Genomic DNA, 18,337 nt, shown 5'->3' on the forward strand with positions numbered 1-18,337 from the left:
ATTTTGGCATGTGAAAAGATGCATTTTTTTTTACTCAACTTAGATTCCACAATCAGAGGCAAATTAACCAATTGTCATTCATGGTGGGACATACCAAACAAACATTACAAAACTATTTTAATTGTAGTTGATGTTTTTGAAGTGAATCCTTGGACATAACCATCTATATGACTTGGATGAATCACTCTATAGGAGAAAATTTAGTGTCGATTGATTTAATGTCCAAATAATGAAATTTTGAATGTTCAGGCCTATTTTATATTAGTGGCCAGGGAAAAATAATTAGGAATTGACTTTCAGTATCCTTTTTAAGGGAATCATTTAGTAAGATCACAAGTAATTATTTAGTGACATTTTTGGGTGTGTTTTAAAGTAGGATTAAATGAATATAACATTATAAGAACTGGGCATTGGCCAACTTTTTTTTTGAGTATACAAGGCAGAGTTTATTTCAGAGGTTCAGAGTTTATTTATTTATTTACTTATTTATTTATTTTTCAGAGTTTGTTTAATGATGATAATTTATTTTTACGTAAACTGACAGTGGAATCTGTAAAAATATTTGGGCTCTTGAAAAATTAAGACTTTTAAGAAACCTGGTTAAGGACTGATTTTACGTTTTATTATTTATTTATTTATTTATTTATTTATTTATTTATTTTTAAAGATTTTATTTATTTATTCATGAGAGACACACAGAGGCAGAGACGCAGGCAGAGGGAGAAGCAGGCTCCATGCAGGGAGCCCGACGTGGGACTCGATCCCGAGACTCCAAGATCACACCCCGGGCCAAAGGCAGGCGCTAAATTGCTGAGCCACCCAGGGATCCCCCTACATGTTTTATTTTAATATGAACTTTGTTCTACTGTAATAGAGAATCCCAGTTCCTAAAAATCTGTCTTAGGCAAGAGTAGAAACTGGGTGAGCCTATCTTAGGGTAACAGTCTTAATGTGTGCATAGCTTTCCTGCAGCTCTGAGATAACTGATGTTGTTAAGTATTTATTGGGTATCTCTAGGGTTGCCGATTGTGTATTTGCTTTGAAGACAGGCACAACTTGAAGAGACAAAGTAGATGGTTGTCAGTATGACTGACTGTGCTCTACACAAAATTCTCACATTCATTGCTTAGTCAGTTACCCTTGTATCACCACACATTCTTTTTATCTGTGAGCCATCATGCATGCCTTTCCCTTTCTGTCTTTGGAAATCCCCATCCTTATGCTTTATTCTTCTTTCGGTAAAATCTCAGCTTTTTAATCATCTTGAGTACTTAGTGCTTACTTAGGTCTCTGGAGTTGGTTATGTGCCTTTACCAACTGTAGGTCACTGTCACAGAGGTTTATTTTTGTTGCCACAGTTGATGGTAAATTCATTGAAAAAGGAAGAATAAATATCTTCATTCATTTTGCAACTCCTTTACGTAGCTGGTATCTAAATACTCTTAGTGCTTACTACACATCTTTGACTAAATAATAGGAGACATAAAGGGGATTTGCTCAGGATTGTTTTTTTTCCCTCCAATCTTTGCATTTGAAAATCTGTTGATACTCTTTCTCAAAGGAAAAGATGAGATCAAAAGTGATAGAATGAATAGTACATTAGTAGGTCATTTACTATAATATCACTGTCTCATATCTTGAACAGGTTTTTGTAAGCCAGAATAACAAAATTCAATTCCACCATCCATGGATGTGCTTTGCAATCTCTTCTTTCTTCCGGTTGTTATTAAACATCAACCAGATGAGGAAGCTGAGTCAGAGGGCAAAGAGGGATTTGCTCAGATGGAATTGGAGCTGAGCATGGGATCTGGGTCTTACAGTTCTGAATCCATGACTCCAGCCATGATTACTGTTTATTTAGTCATGTTGTCTTGAGTAAATTCCCTGTGCTATCACTAGACAGGAGAGCATAGAAAACCCCATCTGAACACTGAATGCTCCTTAACTATGAAGATCCATTTCTTCTGAAGTTGTGAGAACCAGTTGCTGAGGACATTTCACTAATCACTTGAAGGAGTATGTCAACCTATCAGCAAGGTTTGTAGGGTCTTTAGTATCTTATGTGAGTCCTTCCTAAAATTTATTGAGAAGACTTCCCCATCATGCCCCCAAACAACACTACTTCTTTAGTTCATTTTCACATTATTAAACAACTTTAGTATTTATATTTAATATTTGCCTTGACCTTTAGGTCCTACTGACTTGGTAACTTGACCTTGATTGATTCTTCCTTCTGTCCCTTTAGGTTTGGTGTTTATATTTCCTGGAGTTGGCATGTGTACTTAGGCTTTTCTCACTTTTTAGGCCCACAGCACCTTCTGTTGCCTTCGTATGAGTTCCCTCTCTCATTCTTTGTATCTTTCTATATCTGAATCCCAATGATCCCAGTTTGCTAGTGGCTTTTTCCTGCATAAGGAAGGCAGCAGAGGGATTTGCACAGTTTTCAGGTGAATGCCCAATCTCTGCTTCAGAAGGCTGCTAAAGCATTTTATGAGCATAGTTCTAGGAAAGATAAATTTGAACTTATGTAGTTCTAGAAAAGTGTGTTAAGTTGACAAATGTTATTTCTAAACCAGCTTAAACAAATTTGTGATTAATCTAAAGAAGGAGTGGTCTGGGAAGGTAAAGAAACTCTTAAGTTTTATGATTGATATTTAATTAATTGGAAATTCTGCATCCAATTAAGGAATAGCCATGCCTTACACCTCACCACAAGTTTTAGAAGTGACTAAATTCTCTGCCTGTCTTTTATGAACAGGAAGCTGTTAATAATAAATCTCTTTTGAAGTGGCGCTCATTTACTTCCCCTGATAACAGAGGTTATCCCCAGATGACTCAAAGTGTTATGTATAGGTTCTTTATGTAAGGGATTAAGAAATGTTAGATGGGAAAATTATAGTGAAAACATATTTTGTTGAAAAGGGTGATTCCTTTACTTTTATTGATATTACCCTGTGAAGTACAGAGATTGTTCATACCACACCTTCATAGGAAATCAGTCCCTAACAAGCCCGCTAGTGTTCCTCTATTTTAAAATAGTTCCAAAAACTAAGCTGATTCCATCTTATTGTTTATTGAAAGTGGATTTAGCAAATCCCTGTTGATATTTTGGGAAAGCATTTAATGAAACAGCATGAAAATTTAGTTGTTTGCATTAATTAGGCTCTGGTCATTAATATGCCATTTTTGTACATTGAACAAATGTACAAGTACTCAACCTGAGTAGTTGAACTCAGGTTTTACAAGTGGTCCTTTAGATTCTGGTGTGATTTTGAGCTCAGTGCTGACCAATGGACATGTGTTGCTGGTTGACTTCCCTATTACGGTCTTTTGGGTAGATAAAGCCAGGTAAATGAAGAATTATGTTGTCTGAGAACACTGAAACTAGAAATATCAAGTGGATGGTGTTGGAGAACGTGTTAAATAATTTTTGTCTTTACTGAGAATTTAATTAAGACAGGTTAGGACTCGTTGCCACTAATTTTGGATCCTCAACTCAGAGCAGACTTTTTTTTTTTTAAAGATTTTATTTATGTATTCATGAGAGACAGAGAGAGAGAGAGAGAAAGAGAGAGAGAGAGAGGCAGAGAGAGAAGCAGGCTCCATGCAGGGATCCTGGGACTCCAGGATCACGCCTTGAGCCGAAGGCAGGCGCTAAACTGCTGAGCCACCCTGGGATCCCCCAGAGCAGACTTAAAAAAAGCAGAAAAGCTTGTTGTAGAATCTTATTAACATTTCTGTATTATGTCCAGAGTTTTATCAAAATCTTTAAAAAAAAAAATCTTTAGAACATTGATGGAATGTCACCATTTTTTCTTTAGAAAGAACCAGCACCTATGTAATGTTTCCTTGATTCTTGCATTCTTCGATCTCTCCTTTTAAAATGGGATTATATTCTGAATCACATTTTCCCTTTATTGCTATCCAGGAAAGATGGATAGGATTTTTTGGTAATGTTGGGATGAAGTCAGACATCCTAAAGATTCCTTAAGGCTTGCTGCCTTTATATTCTTTCGCATTTTGAAAGAGAGTCTGCGGGAGGGAGGAGGTCTTTGCTTGTGGAGGCATCTAATGACAGCATTAGCATGGTAGTTGTGATACTAATTTTGGAACAATAAATTTAGCTACTTTTGTATAGAAAGTAGTGGCACTTGAACAAGTCTGTAGAGTTTATTTTGAGAATCTTGAAGATTTCCTAATGTTGATGAAAATTAGGTCTGACTTTAGAAACCTCAGGGTATAAATTGTGCTGTTAATTGTTCTGAGTTGAACCTGGAGAAACTGCTGATATGTTCACTCTTAAGCAGAGTGATTCATCATATAAACCTTATCATGGACAGCTCTGGCAAAGCAAAGAGAAGTGAAGTAGGGAGTAAGAAATTAAAGGAAAACAGATGAGAGCTGTGACATGCATTAGGAACTTTGAGGTCTTTTAGGAAGAGGTTGCTGGGTAGTCTTATTCTTTACCATTTTAATGGGTGAGTTCCTACTTAGAGAAAGCATCCCACCTTTCCATGCTACCTACATGAAGCCCCTTCCTACTGTCCACATTCTTTTGCACCCATGGGATTATCTTTAGAAATGTGTGGCTCCTCAGTCTGCTAGGTTTCAGATCCATGGCCAGTCCTGTTAAATGGTTCAGAATAGGCAGTTGGAGTCCCTGGGCAGCAGTAAAGACAGTACTGGAAGACTTTGTTTTGGACATTTGTTAAGAAAGATAATTGAGAATCTGCAGTTTCAAGTATTGCAGGGAAGTGTTTGGCACTAATTTGACATGCCTATCCTTGAGTTAGCAAATAAAGATACCATAATTCATTTATTTTCCTTATAATAATGACGTTAATGTTAATTTTAGAAAATTTGTCAATTACACGTAAACACAATGAGGAAAATAAGAATCATCTAGAATTCCATTATTTAGGGATAACAATTGTTAACATTTGGTATACATCCTTCTGATTTTTTTTCGTATTTGCTATGTAAGCCTTTGGGTTGAGAGTGCTATAAACTCAATTATAACTGGAATAAATAGGCAAGAATTTATTAAGAATTTATTGGTTGACTGAAGTAAAGTCTAGTATAGTCAGCTTTTTGGAGAAAGTGATTTGATCTGAGCAGAAGACTAGAAAAAAGCTAAACACAAGAATAGAAGTTAATTCTTATTCAGACACATAAGGCATTAGGTAACTTGTTAAGCTTAATATCATGGTAGGTAAATGTGAGGAGATGGACATGGTCACAGGAATTCTTCCTTACTTGAGTCCTTTTCTTTTCTTCTGGAAATTTCCTGATACCTGGTAGGTGTCCAAAGACATAATTTAGGACTTAAGCAGAGGCCAGATAACACAATGAACTCTGTACTGACTTAACAAATCCACATTTGTCTGTCATGGTATTTCATCCAGATCTCTTTGTCACTGACTTTCTTCTTTTTTCTTTTCTTTTCTTTCTTTTCTTTTCTTTTCTTTTCTTTTCTTTTCTTTTCTTTTCTTTTCTTTCTTTTCTTTTCTTTTTTTTCTCTTCTCTTCTCTTCTTTCTTTTCTTTTCTTTTCTTTCTTTTCTTTTCTTTTCTTTTCTTTCTTTCTTTTCTTTTTTTTCTTTTCTCTTCTCTTCTCTTCTCTTCTTTCTTTTCTTTTCTTTTCTTTTTTTTCTTTTCTCTTCTCTTCTCTTCTCTTCTTCTTTCTTTTCTTTTCTTTTCTTTCTTTTTTTTTTTTTTTTTTTTTTACCACTGCTGCTTTGGTGCTCAGGGCCTGAGTCCTAGGGAACTTTGGGAGCTGAATGCTTTTGCAGACAGAGGTCATCAACAATGGGGCTGGAGCCACAAGGATGAGTATGTGTGAAATATCCCTTGGAGACTGGACAGGCACTTTGCAGTTGAATTTATTAGTGGGCATGCAGTCTTGTAATATGCAGCTGGGGCAGAGTGAGTGAAATTGGTTATTAGTATTTCTCTGAGCCTGTCCTCCCTTCAAAGGCTCATGAATACCATGCAAACCTGATTAAATGAAATAGGGAAAATGGTACTATGGGAAGTAAAGTCCAGGAAAAAAGTAAAAAAGTTGAGTCTCATTTAGTTTGTTTAGTTATTGTATTAATCTGTGAGGGTTGCCATAGCAATATACCATAGACTGGATGGCTTAAAAAATAGGAGTTTATTTCTGACTATTCTGGAGGCTGAGAATTCCAAGATCAAGGTGCTAGGTGATTTAGTTCCCTAATGAAGGCTTTGGCTTGCAGATGGAAGCCTTCTCATTGTATCTTCACATGGTGGAGAAAAAGAAGAAGCAAGGTCTCTGGTGCTTCTTATAAGGGCGCTAATCCCATCATGAGGGCCCCACCCTCATGACCTCATCTAAACCTAATTACCTCCCAGAGCCCCATCTCCAAATACTATCACAATGAGGGTTAGATTTCAGTATGTAAATTTTAGGGGACACAATTCAGTCTGTAACAGTGACTTGATTTAGGTCACTATTGAGGATGTTTTAAAACCTAAAATGATTGATGGGAATTTTGTGTCTTTCTGGTAGAGATTCTAGAAATATTGAAATAATATTAATAATATGATTAAATTGGAATAATTAATAAAAGACTTGGCAGGCCAAAAAGTCTGGAATTTCACAGCTAAAATTTGTTTGACCGCTACAACCATCACTGAGACTACTTCTGGGGAAATGGCTTAGTACCACTTAAAAAACACACATTAGCACTTACAGGGAGCTTTTTAAAAATTTTCCAACTTACTATGTTGGCAGAAATTATGAAGGAGGGAGACAGAAGGAGTTGGGGGATGTAAGGGCTAACGCCCTTTTGTTTTAAATAATTTTCAGTATCTTATGGCTATGACTCAGATCCTGATAACATTTTTGTAATGTAAACACTAGGTAAATTATTTTTCTGATTATTTTGAAGACGAAAGGCTAAGGACACGATATATTCCCAAAATGTCTCAGCAAACTCTGGTTCTTCTCATTTTCTGCTAGCTGAAATTGAACTTACTCTGGTTCTAAGATAGCTTGGTAGTATTCTGAAATTCAGGCTTCTAGCACTGTTGACTTTCTATAGCTGAATAATAATGTCATGGCATATTAAGGATAATTGTGATAATTGACAGCTTTTCATGTGTGGGAGCTTATTAATACATGGATACCTAAGTATTTAAAAAATTATCCATCTTAATGCATGCTATTTGGCTGTTTCAATTTCTTAGCTAATTTGAAATAGAAAAAGTAACCATCTAATTTACCTGTCTAGAGCTTGCCAGTGTGTAAATCAATAGTCATTTTCTGGATTTATTGAGGTAGAGCTAGAATTAAGGCATGGAGAAAGTCTAGATGCCTTGTATAGATCAATCCAAGAAAATCTTTTTGCTATAAAAACAGGTTTTTTGATGCAATTAATTTGAAGATGCTAATTTGTGAATGACTAATATGAGCTCTACTGCAGCCCAATAAAATGGAATCACAGGCATCTATATATCAGGACTCTTTTTGTTGCAAATGACAAAAATAAAATTTCCTTAGATTACTTTAAGCCAAAAAGGAATTGTCATATATGGTTGAGAAGTATCTGACTTCAGACATGGCTGAATCTAGGTGCTTTCATAATGACATCACGAACCTTTCTGCCTTGGTTCTTCCATGTTTACTTTATTTTCACACATGCTCTTCCCTTTGAGTTGCAAGATGCCATCTGCACTCAAAGCTCTTATCACCGTCTTAGCACCTTAGCATAAAGTGGAAATTTATTTCCTGGAAGTTCCAACAAAAAAAGGCTGACACTTATTTACTCTGATTGGCCTGAAATAGATAAAGGGTCCTCTTAAAAATTAATTATTATGGCCAAGATTTGTGATATTCTCATTCTCCAGGCCTGGGTCATAGGGAATAATTCATCCTCATTGGACTTCAAAGTGTAAAAATGGTTCTTCTGAGGAAAGTGGGATGCTGTTATCAGAAAAAGAGATGAGGCGTGCCGAGTAGGCAAGAGTTTAACAGATAGCCACTACAATGCATGTGTGTGTTTTAAAGATTTATATATGTAACTTTATTTTAGGGATTTCTCATTTCTTACAGTAATGAATGTGAAATTGAAATTTGATGATTTTATATATACATTCAATGTATTTTTTAGATACTATAATGGTATCTAGATGCTTAGATAAATTGTGGAAGTTTTAGCAACCATGGCATTGATTTACAGACTTTTAACTCAGAATGGAGAGAAATAAATATTTAAAATGATAACTGTATAAACCAGTTGGTGATAGCACATTGGTAACTTAAAGAAATAGGAATTTCTTTTTATTAAAAAAAAGATTTATTTATTTATTTGAAAGAGAGGGTAGGGAGAAGTAGAGGGAGAGAAAGAATCTCAAGTAGATTCCCTGCTGAGAGGAGAGTCCGACTCAGGGCTTGATCCCACAACTCTGAGATCATGACAGCTGAAATCAAGAGTTGGACACTTAACTGACAGCCACCCAATTGCTCCAGTTAATTCTTTTTATAGTTTCTTTTGAGAGCTAAGACTATACCAGTCTTATATATATAAGACCAGTCTTATATATACATATATATATATATATATATATATATATATATATATATATATATATACCAGTTGGTGCCAAGGAGAAAATACAAAATCCCTAAGTCTCCGTTTAACTCACAGAAGAGAATTTGCATGTAAACTTGTCATGCTCAGTATGAATTGTTCATTATGATCATTATTTCTATTAAAAAGATTTTTTTATGGTAGCCTGTAGGGTGGCCCCAGTGGGATATTTTCTAGACCAAAAACAAAAGGGCACATTCACCAACTGCCTTTTGGTGGATAATGAGCCAAATGTTCAGTTAATTTACTTTAGGACTATTTCATATGCCATTATGATTTCTGCCTCTTCTGAAATCCAGTAGCACATTTACTGTCTGTATTGTTCATATGGCTCTCTCTCTCTCTCTTTTTTTTTTTTTTTTTAATGAGATCATCTTTTAGAGAGTGGTGGCTTGGCAATAACACAAGTAGGCTTGAGGTTATATCACTTAATACTTGTGTGATCTTGGGAAGTCCCTTAGTCTCTAAAATACTGTTTCCCTGTTTGTAATATGAGTAATACAAGAGATTGGTAACAGTAGATATTTCATATTTTTATGTAAAACAAATGATATAATAAGTGAAGGGCACTTACCACAGTGCCTGGTACAGTGTAACCATTCAAAAACATTAGTAATTGTATATTACATATTTATTGATAGAATTTTCCCCATTGTCCCTTGAGGACAGGGACCTTATCTTAAAAATACTTTGTGTACTTTCAACAAATACCATAGTGTCTCTTACACTAAAAACAAATAAATATTAATTATCAAAATGAGAGTGTAGAACTATACTTCAAGCATTGCTAAGCCTCAGGGAAGCAGAGGAAAGGAGCAAAGAAAGATTTTTTTTTTTTGCATGAGAAACTGGGATAGAATAAATATTGTAGATTCTTAGCATTCATTTCCTTACTTATTCTTTTATCCATTCTTTTTTTGTGTAACTTCACTGTGCACAAGGTAGGGACCAAGAGTAGTTTAGGTAAGTGAAGAACCAGGTGGTTGCCTTAGGGAAGGTGCAAAGATAAAGTACAGCAGTGGATAAATACACAAAGTAGTAGATATTAAATGTCTTAATAGAAGTGCAGATTAAATGTTGTGGGACCTCAGGGTCCCTCAGGAAGAGATTGCATCTACCAGAGGAAAGTAGCTTACTTCAGGTGTTCATCCCTTTATTTGTGGCTTACTCAATAGGAAATGGTGACTGTGTTTGTGGTCACTGTGCAGCTAATGGAAAGGTGGATTAAGGGAAAGGATGGAATAAGGACAGTTTCCAAAACTTAGATATTTTCCATTTCAGAGCTCTTACAGTAAGCTTTCTTTTTGCATATGGTTTTGTTTTTGTGTACTTGAAAATGTCCAAAGTTTATTCATCCATATCTAATTCATTAATTTAATATTTCGAGTGATGATAAGTGCATGGTACTGTGTTGGTCTTTAAGGAAAGTACATAGGCAGACCCTGTCCCAGGAGCTTGGTGATTATTTGGAGAGAGGTCATATCACCAAAGGTTAGGCAATAATGACCAGGTTATATACTTGTTGGTGCCTAAATGATAATTTAGACAAAGTGTTGTTATGGTTTGAATAAAGGAAAAATTCACATTTCTGTGAATTGTTAATAAAGGTTATTAGAAAAGATAGAATTTTCAGTTGGGCCTTGGAAATTGAGTCAGAGTTTGGTAGAAAGGAGAGAAAAGACTATAGGAGATGGGAAAGATGAAAAAAGATCTGAAAATGAACAGGTATATTCTCTAATTTCTTTCTTTCTCCCTCTCTCTCTTTCTTCCTTTTCTTTTTTTGGTTGTTTCTTTATTGATTGACATTTGGGCTTCTTCCAAATTTCAAAAAATGGTGCCACATATACTCTTGGGTCCATCCCCTTGTTCAGGATTAATTTCTAGAAGTGGAAGTTCTGAGTCCAAACCCAGAATACTTGATTTTTCATTGATACTTGCTAACCTACACTTTAAAAAGTTTGTATGAACTAACAAGGCAGAAAATGCTATTTCTTTGAATACCTAACAATTCAAATCTTTGCTAGCATGACAGGTAAAACATGTTTTAATTTTAATTTTTAAATCTTGCGATGTTTAGTTTCTGACTTACTAATTTTGGTTTCTGGCATTATCCATTTCAACTTATTACCTCTTTGAAGTTTTAATTTTATCCATAGCTTATTATTGGATTACTCTTTTTTTTGTAAAGAGCAGCTTATTTTTCTATCATTGCACTGTCCCATGGAATCTCACCAAAGATCAGAAACAGAGTTTTTAGAGGTATCAGACCTTCTCTTTGAACCTTCAAAAACATATTCTCCTACATGTTTTTTTACTATCCATATGGAATGTACTAGAGTTCTCAACTACTGCTTTCCTAAGTGAACAGAACTTTTTTTCGGGAGTGTGATATGCAGAGAGTAATTCATAGTTCCTATTTTGATCTCATTTTCTTTTAAGGTCTGAATTCTAGCTCTTTTGTGTATTTATTTCTGACCTCTGGACCAATCTATCTAGCTCCTATCTCTATGAGCCCCGGTTTCAATTCATGGTATCAGGGGATTTTCCCACTTTAGTGTCTTTGTAGATACGTAGGTGATAGGTAGATAGGCAGGCGAGCATCCTTGACGGGCATTCAGAGAGCCATAGCAAGAAGTGTTCCACAAATAGCATCTGGTATAATCTAGTTAAGATTAATCTTAATTGTAGTCTAGTTAAGATTAATTAATTAATAAAGACATTGGCTTAGAATAGTTATCCTTTGATCTAAAGTCAACAAAAGTCTTTTTTCCTTTTTTTTTTTTTGAGATTTTATTTATTTATTCATGAGAGACACACACACACACAGAGAGAGAGAGGCAGAGACATAGGCAGAGGGAGGAGCAGGCTCCATGCAGGGAGCCTGATGTGGGACTTGATCCTGAGACCCCAGGATCATGCCCTGGGCCAAAGGCAGGCGCTAAACCACTGAGCCACCCAGGCATCCCAAGTCTTTTTTCCTAATATTAAAATATGTAATTGGAGGGCAGGGGGAGCAACTTGAGATAAATCAGAAAACACCTTCACGTTAAGCATTCTTTTTATACACTTCAAATTTCTACTTAATACTTTTTTCCTCCCGGACATCAGAAAGAACACTTGGGTATTCTGGAAGAAGCTTCTATATCTCCAAATCATTTTCTGGAAGAAAAATGTTATTTTCAAATGCCTGCGTGATCCCTGTCACCAATAGTTTGAGATGGCCTGGCTTGTTTGTGGCTTCTTTATACACAGAACTGTCTCCCACTGTCCAAACCATGTCCACTTTCTTTGTTAATTCTGGTTGGTTAATAAGTTTTAAGGCATAATCCAGACTTTGGCTAGAAAATAAGCTCCTTATGGAGGTCCCCTGAGTTTTCTCCTGAGAACTAAATTAATTCTGTCCTTTAAAAGTCAGTTCTTCTAGGGAAGAGCAAGTCATGTCTTCCTTCCCATAATCACAAAATTCTGTTTCCCTCTACTGAGGTTGTGGTCATTCTTGGGAAATACCTGAATTCGTTCCTGAATGGGGGCCAGGGTAGGTTTCTGTTCTTGCCTATGCTAATGCTAAACTGGGACACAGTTTAGCAGATGAACTGTGACAGCAACAATGAACACCTCTGTGCTTGCTTGTGGCACTGGGATTCCTGGCTGAGGCTGGTGCAGAATGGAGCAGGTGTGTTCTGTTACAATACACTTCTGGGGGGGACGCCTGGGTGGCTCAGTGGTTAAGGTCTGCGTTTGGCTCAGGTCGTGATCCTAGAGTCCCAGGATCAAGTCCCACATCGGGCTCCCTGCATGGAGTCTGCTTCTCCCTCTGCCTGTGTCTCTGCCTCTCTGTCTCTCATGAATAAATAAATAAAATCTTAAAAAAAAAAAAAAAACACTTCTGGGTTGTTGTGGGAGAAAGGTTGGATGCCCAGATTAGGGCCACAGTGACATGAAAGGCACCCTGAGAGTTGACTCTCTAGCCAGGTAGGTGTCATTGGAAAGGTGTCCTCTCACATGCCATCTTTGATTGATGGACAGTGGCTGCTCTGAAGCCAAGTTCAGTCTCAGCAGGAATGGATATGATGCTGTGTAAGTGCTTGCACGCTGTGGTGTTGGTGGTGGGAGTGGGTATGGCAGCAGTCCTGCCACATATTATTTGCCTTCCTTCTTGTCAGTACTGGGGATTTGGGAACACTGGGTCTCTCCAGCCATCATAGACTCTATGACATTGTCACCCTGTGGTAGATGCTGGTCAGAGATAACCACACTTACGTAGGGCCTTCCAGGAAATTCTGCAGCTACTCCGGGGGGTGGGGGGGGGGACAGCCAATCCCCCACCTCTTGCCCAAACCCCAAAAAGACATTCTAACCAGAGGGTAGAATAAAAAAAGAAAAAAATCAAGGCAGATGAGAGGCTTTAACTTGGCTTTGATCTACAGGCCTTCTGTTCTGACAAAGGTGATTGGATTAATTTGACAGTTTTTCTCTCTGTCCCTCGTTTCCTGCCTCCCTGTCACCCTCTCTCATTTTTCTCCAGGTTCTCTTTTATGATGAAACTAGGTTAGTTATTACTTAGAATCATCATCTAGTCATCTGTAATATAAGTTGATTTTGTGATGCTTTCTCCCCACCCAGGTATTAAAGTGAGACTAAAGAGGATTCATTGTTTCCCCCTGTTATCGGCTGTTTCCCAGAAAGCTACACCTGTGTTCTCATTGCCAAAGCTACTTAATTCACGGAAGTAACACATGCAGAACTTTTGACTTTTTTCTCTCCTATCTTATATGTTCTCAACATACAGGGGCTCTCAGGGCCAAAATCTGTGAGCGTTTTCTTTCTTAGAAGCGAGGCAGGTTTTGCTAGTAAGGGCTGGCAGTTTTTAAACTCATTTAAACCTTGTATTTTACCTACGATAATGGTCACCATCACCATATTGTTCAGGTGAGGAACTTGAGACACAGAAAAGTTAATTAACTTGACTCAGGTCATACAGCATGTAAGTAAGTAGCAGAGTTTGGATTCAAATGTAGGCAGTTTGGTTCCAGATTTCTATATGCCTAATTTCAGTGCAGTGCTGGGTCTTCTGTTTAGCTCATTTCCCATTTTATCAAAAGTTATGGGGAAAAAATGAATTCCTGATATCCTTCATTAGGGAGACTCTCACTCTTCCTCTTCATATCTTTGTGTTAAGAATGATGTTAGAAATTGGGAAGGGTGTTCGCTGGCTATGGAGGATTTCAGGTCTATATTTACATTACAATTGCTGTGGCCTCTTCTAATTCCTGGGGAAGCTTAGGGGAGCAAGCTAGTTTGTGACACAGGATTTTGGAATTTTATCCCAAAGGGATTATTACACTGGTTGCTCAGAAGCTGTATTTAATATGCATAAGACAGCTTACCCATGAGACTCAAAGAGTAAAACCTAGAGGTAAAGTCACAGCCTTCTATTGGATTATGTGGAAGCCACAGCTGAATCTCTGATAAGCAATGAGTTGTGCTTTCCTAACTTGAGGTTGCTGGATCTCAGAGTAATGCTCCACGGATCAGAGCTGAACAGAAACATGTTCTGTTTCTCTGCAGGAGACTCTCCTTTCTAAGGAGGAGAAGGTTGACTCATCTCTGTTAGAGGTGGGGACTAACTCATTTCACGTTTTTAGAAATGGACAAAAAATTGATTCTCTTCCTGTAGATTTTTCTCTTCCACAGTAGTTCTACCTCAGGGATCTTTGATGTTGAATATTGATCTGTGATTGTCAGTTTGGTAGGGGAAGCAGTATTGTAAATAACCACATTTTGAGTAGTGTGAATACTCTGCTCCTGAGAAGTCAGCTAGATTCCAAATTCTGTGCATTTCTTGCCTTCCCATCATTTCTTTCATGACTTCCATGATATTCTAAAATAATTACACATTCCATTTCTTGATTGGGAAGGCATTGAAAGTATTTTTACACAAAAGTTCTGGAACTTTAGGTATTTTTTCCCCAGAGATGATAAGAAATTTCAAAGTCACCTTTTTTCTAATTACAGGAATTAAACATACCGTATCCTATATTAATATATATTCAATTATCTTATTTGAATGTCCTACAAACACAGAACAGTTTGCAGATTTTTTTTTTGTTGGTTTCTATACTAATTCATTCATTTACCCAATTAATTATTCACTAACTAATTGGTTAACATTTGTTGCCCCTCTTACAGCATGTACACTTGAAAGAACAACGATCTTGTGAAGGTTTTTGCTTTATCTTCAAAGCCTGAAACAAAGCCTATTTAGAGCAAAGACAGTACTCAATAAATATTGCTGAATGAATGTGTGGATGAATTGTGCATATTTTAGAACTGACAGAAAAGTGAAAGGAAGAAAAGAGAAGCCGTAGAAACTGTGTAACATTTATAAAACATATTTATAGGCAATCCTTGCTTTGGATGGTAGTGCCAGGCCATAAATATGACTCTTCAAGCTGAAATTATGCAAAAACAATCCTAATGATCAATGTGAAAAGTTACTATTTTACTTTGACCTTTAAAAATTTTTGCCAAATCATTAAGAATTCTCTTGCTGTTGATTATAAAGGTATAGGGAAATGAAAATAGTAAAACTAATATTTAGTATACTCTAAAACGTCAGAAACATTGAGATTAAAGTGTTTTATTTCTTTGTAAAGTCTTACTAGAAGTCATTTGAATAATGCTTGTCTTCTTCCTGTTGTACAACTTATGAAATAGAGCGAGCATCTTTTCTATGCCCGGATGAATTGCATACTCCCTCCTAAGTTTGGATCAACTTCCAATTTTCTCCTTTGTGCTTTCCATGTCAAGAAATGTCTCTGAGAGTTCCTTTAATGTGAAGTGCTTTTTTTTTCCTTCTTTTTTTTTTTTTCAGCATCACTTCTTTATCATTTTGGTCCAACCATTTTTCCTTATTTATGTTGCTAAGTTTGCCTTCACTGTGTGCTTTTTCACTGTTATCCAGGTTATCTCACATGGTAAAGGAGCAGTATGGTCAACATTCCCATGGGCAGCTCTGTCTTCTACAAATCCATTTACGTCTGACACAGATTTCATTTCCACTCCACCATATCACTTTTGTTTTTGTCTTCTACTTTCATTTCTGTTGGTCACTTCCCTCTTGTGACATGAAGGCAGCATGGGTACACTTTGCTGTCTGTACATGAACTGGGTAACAAATGTGCCGTGACCAATCACTTCACTGACAGATTTTGCAAGAAACATTATTATTGGTCACTGACCACGAGGCATGTATGTTATTTACATAGGAGTTTATGGACTGAAGAGCTGGCAGCGAAATTTGTACTTTATGCAATTACTCCACTAATGTACTCTGCTAACTGAAATTTAAACTGTATTGTTGGGGAACTGGCGTTCTTTGAATGGCCGTAACTGAAATTCATGCCCATTGGAACCATGCACGATGAGGGTTCCCTCAATATGGGACTTTATTTTGTGGATATATGTGCATTTTTTTCTTCCTAACGTGGGATCACCTTATTCATATGACTTTGCAATTTTATTTTTCATTTGATATTATATATGTGTGAAAAATGATAATTTTGACTCCATGTTTTATAACTACATGGTGACTTACTGAACAGTTATATTATAGTTTATTTAACCAGTCCCAATCTTCCTTTTTGGATGTTTAGGCTTTTTCTATTTTTCTCAATTATAAACAGTGTTGCAGTGGTCACCTCTGTCTTTGAGGTAACAACTATTATTTATTTGAAATGAATGTCTTTCTAGTGGTAGAATTACTGGCTTACATGATATTTACACACTTATTTATTTATTTATTGGAGTTTGATTTGCCAACATAGAGCATAACACCCAGTGCTCATCCCGTCAAAGTGCCCCCCTCAGTGCCCGTCACCCAGTCACCCCATCCCCCCGCCCACCTCCCTTTCCTTTTTTTTTTTTTTTTTAAATTTTTTTTTTTAAATTTTTATTTATTTATGATAGTCACACAGAGAGAAAGAGAGAGAGGCAGAGACACAGGCAGAGGGAGAAGCAGGCTCCATGCAGGGAGCCCGATATGGGATTCGATCCCGGGTCTCCAGGATCGCGCCCTGGGCCAAAGGCAGGCGCCAAACCGCTGCGCCACCCAGGGATCCCCCACCTCCCTTTCCACTACCCCTGTTCGTTTCCCAGAGTTAGGAGTCTCTCATGGTTTGTCACCCTCACTGATATTTCCCACTCATTTTCTCTCTTTTCCCCTATAATCCCTTTCACTATTTTTAATATTCCCCAAGTGAATGAGACCATATAATGTCTGTTCTTCTCCAGTTGACTTACTTCACTCAGCATAATACCCTCCAGTTCCATCCACATTGAAGGAAATGGTGGGTATTTGTCGTTTCTAATGGCTGAGGAATATTCCAGTGTATACAGAGGCCACATCTTCTTTATCCATTCATCTTTTGTTGGACACCGAGGCTCCTTCCACAGTTTGGCTATTGTGGACACTGCTGCTAGAAACATCGGGGTGCAGGTGTCCTGGTGTTTCACTGGATCTGTATCTTTGGGGTAAATCCCCAGCAGTGCAATTGCTGGGTCATAGGGCAGGTCTATTTTTAACTCTTTGAGGAACCTCCACACAGTTTTCCAGAGTGGCTGCACCAGTTCACATTCCCACCAACAGTGCAAGAGGGCTCCCCTTTCTCCACATCCTCTCCAACATTTGTTGTTTCCCGTCTTGTTAATTTTCACCATTCTCACCGGTGTGAGGTGGGATCTCATTGGATATTTACACTTTTAAAATGTTTCCATATCCTTCCAAATTTTCCTTCAGAGAGATGTTCCCAAATATTTAGGCTTCTACCAGTGACATAAATTGAGAGGTGCTGGTGCATGTGTCCTAAGTCTCTGGCAACAGTGGGATTATCTTTTTAAATTTTTTTTGCTATTTTTGTAGGTAAGACATGTATCTTATTTTTTTTAAAGATTTTTATTTATTTATTCATGAGAGACACACGCACACACAGAGGCAGAGACTCAGGCAGAGGGAGAAGCAACATGTATCTTATTTTAATAATTAGTTTTGATTAATAGGTTAAATAGTTTTTTATGGGTTTGTAGAATTTTTTGATCTGTGGAATTTCATTCTGTCCTGTATTATAGTAGTTTTCAGATGGTAGGGATTTTCTTGTTTTGTTAGATTATTTGGGTACATATATTTCTATAATTTATGTGTGTATTTATATATGTGCACATCTGTGTGTATATGTGTATACACACATATATCTGTGTACCTGGACTACATTCACATGTATGCACCATTTTTTTATCCAAAGATTTTATTTATTTATTCATGAGAGACACACACAGAGAGAGAGGCAGAGACACAGGCAGAGGGAGAAGCAGGCTCCTGCTAGGGAGCCCAATGCGGGACTCAATCCCAGGACCCCAGGATCACAGTCTGAGCCGAAGACAGATGCTCAACCTCTGACCACCCAGGTGCCCCTGCATACGCCATTCTTGGTTTTACACAAGGATTATAAAAAGTATCTGTGGGCCTTAGTTTTATAATATCATTATTTTCCAAATTTTTCCTTTCCTTAAAAAAAAAAAAAAAAAAAAAGAAGGGGCAAATAACCAATAACTCGAGGGAAGTTCTAGTTAATTTTTCATTACATGATTTTCAGAAGATAGGGTCAAAAGGAGCTAGTAGGGCATTCAATTATGTGCTTCAGTGTCAGAAAAGATTTTTTTCCTCAGG

At 37.0% G+C, this 18,337-nt stretch overlaps 1 protein-coding gene and 1 pseudogene across 8 annotated transcripts in view; one reads left to right on the top strand and one right to left on the bottom strand.

Moving 5' to 3' along the window:
• SLC4A4 (solute carrier family 4 member 4) overlaps positions 1 to 18,337 on the top strand; it is a 343,433-nt gene that overhangs the window by 117,759 nt on the left and 207,337 nt on the right. The gene's annotated exons all lie outside the window — the stretch shown is intronic.
• Positions 11,660 to 12,066, bottom strand: LOC140604335 (dihydrofolate reductase pseudogene; annotated as a pseudogene).

This window comes from Canis lupus, chromosome 14 (genome assembly GCF_048164855.1).
Source record: "Canis lupus baileyi chromosome 14, mCanLup2.hap1, whole genome shotgun sequence".
Taxonomy (NCBI): Eukaryota; Metazoa; Chordata; class Mammalia; order Carnivora; family Canidae; genus Canis; species Canis lupus.